Below are 1,363 nucleotides of genomic sequence, written 5' to 3' on the forward strand. Positions count from 1 at the left end.
CCTGGTTTAAGTAGACCCTGGTGAAATCCCCACTGTTCTGGCGATTGCCCTGGTTTAAGTAGACCCTGGTGAAAATGAGACCGAAACTCCACGTGGCTGGAGTCAGGGTCCAACTGTCTCGGCTCAGACTATAAATATCAGGCTTATTTCCCCTTTTATTTATTTGTTATTTTTAAAAGTTTTATTTCTAATGACGCATCTGTATGTGGCTATGGGCACGCCTGCAAAACCCAGAAGAGGGCACCCACCGATGCCGTGGAGATGGAGATGCAGTGGTGATGGAGATGCAGTGGTTATAAGCTGCCCGATGTGGGTGCTGGGAACTGAACTCAAGTCCCCTGCAGGAGCAGCAGGTGTTCTTAAGTGCTGAGCTGTTTCTTCAGCCCCAGTTCCCTTTTTAGATGCCTCCCATAGAGTGTCAAGCCAAACACAACTAACTTATTAGTCTCCCATGACGTCTGTCTCGGGGCCTCTACAGGTTGCCCACCAGTCTGCCATTCAGAAGGGCAGTCCCTGAGAGCTGTTGTTTTGGAGTTTCGTCCACCTCAGGAGTCTTCGGCCTCTTTTGTCTTTAGCTGGATTTTAAATTGCATAACTTTTATAGTCTCGGATGTCGAAAGAGATGAACTGCGGAGACTTCCAATTGCCGTTTGGTAGAGGCTGCAATTATGACAATTAGACGGATTGATTTCTCTCTGTCTTGAGTCTGTGCCCCCTCGCTCCCCCGCACACTCAGTTTATCTTCTCTGGGTGATAGCCAGTCGATTGCGGTTATTACGGCATGAGGCCTTCACTGGGTACATAGCTGGGGGTGATCGTGTGAATAACCAGGATTGACTCAGCCTTACCAGCTCTCACCAGGAAAAGTGGCTCTTCTCCACGGAGCCTTCCTTCTAGAACTTTCCCAGCTTCAACAGCTACTCTGCTGTTCCCACACAACCACAAAGTGTCCCCTTTCCCCTCTACAGTTGACCAGGGCAGGTCTTTCTCAAATGTTGGGATGGAAGGGACAGTGAGCCTCCGTTTGTGCAGTCATGTGATCGTTGGTAGTCTCCTCTGTCAGCAGTAAGACGTCTGCCCGATCCTGAAAAGTTGCCACGGTTTCTGCTTCTTACAATAACTACAAACTGACAGACAAGGAAATGAGTCATTGCTGTGGCTGAGTTTTAGGAGGAAAACAGTTTATGGCCCCATTTCTTGTGCCTCCACCTATAATGTAGTCATCCACATGCTACCGTGTGTCCGCAGGAGCCTGGAGAGTTAGGCCTGCATGCCTGCGGAGCGCTGCTCCCCCAGCCCCTTTTCTCCCTTGCATTTTATATGTGTTTCATTTTATCCAGGGTCTTTGCGGTTGCCATAAACA

At 49.2% G+C, this 1,363-nt stretch overlaps 1 protein-coding gene across 2 annotated transcripts in view; it reads left to right on the forward strand.

Moving 5' to 3' along the window:
• Tmem104 (transmembrane protein 104) overlaps positions 1-1,363 on the forward strand; it is a 67,026-nt gene that overhangs the window by 1,304 nt on the left and 64,359 nt on the right. The window lies entirely within an intron of this gene.

The sequence above is a fragment of the Microtus ochrogaster genome, chromosome 7 (genome assembly GCF_000317375.1).
Source record: "Microtus ochrogaster isolate Prairie Vole_2 chromosome 7, MicOch1.0, whole genome shotgun sequence".
Lineage (NCBI taxonomy): Eukaryota > Metazoa > Chordata > Mammalia > Rodentia > Cricetidae > Microtus > Microtus ochrogaster.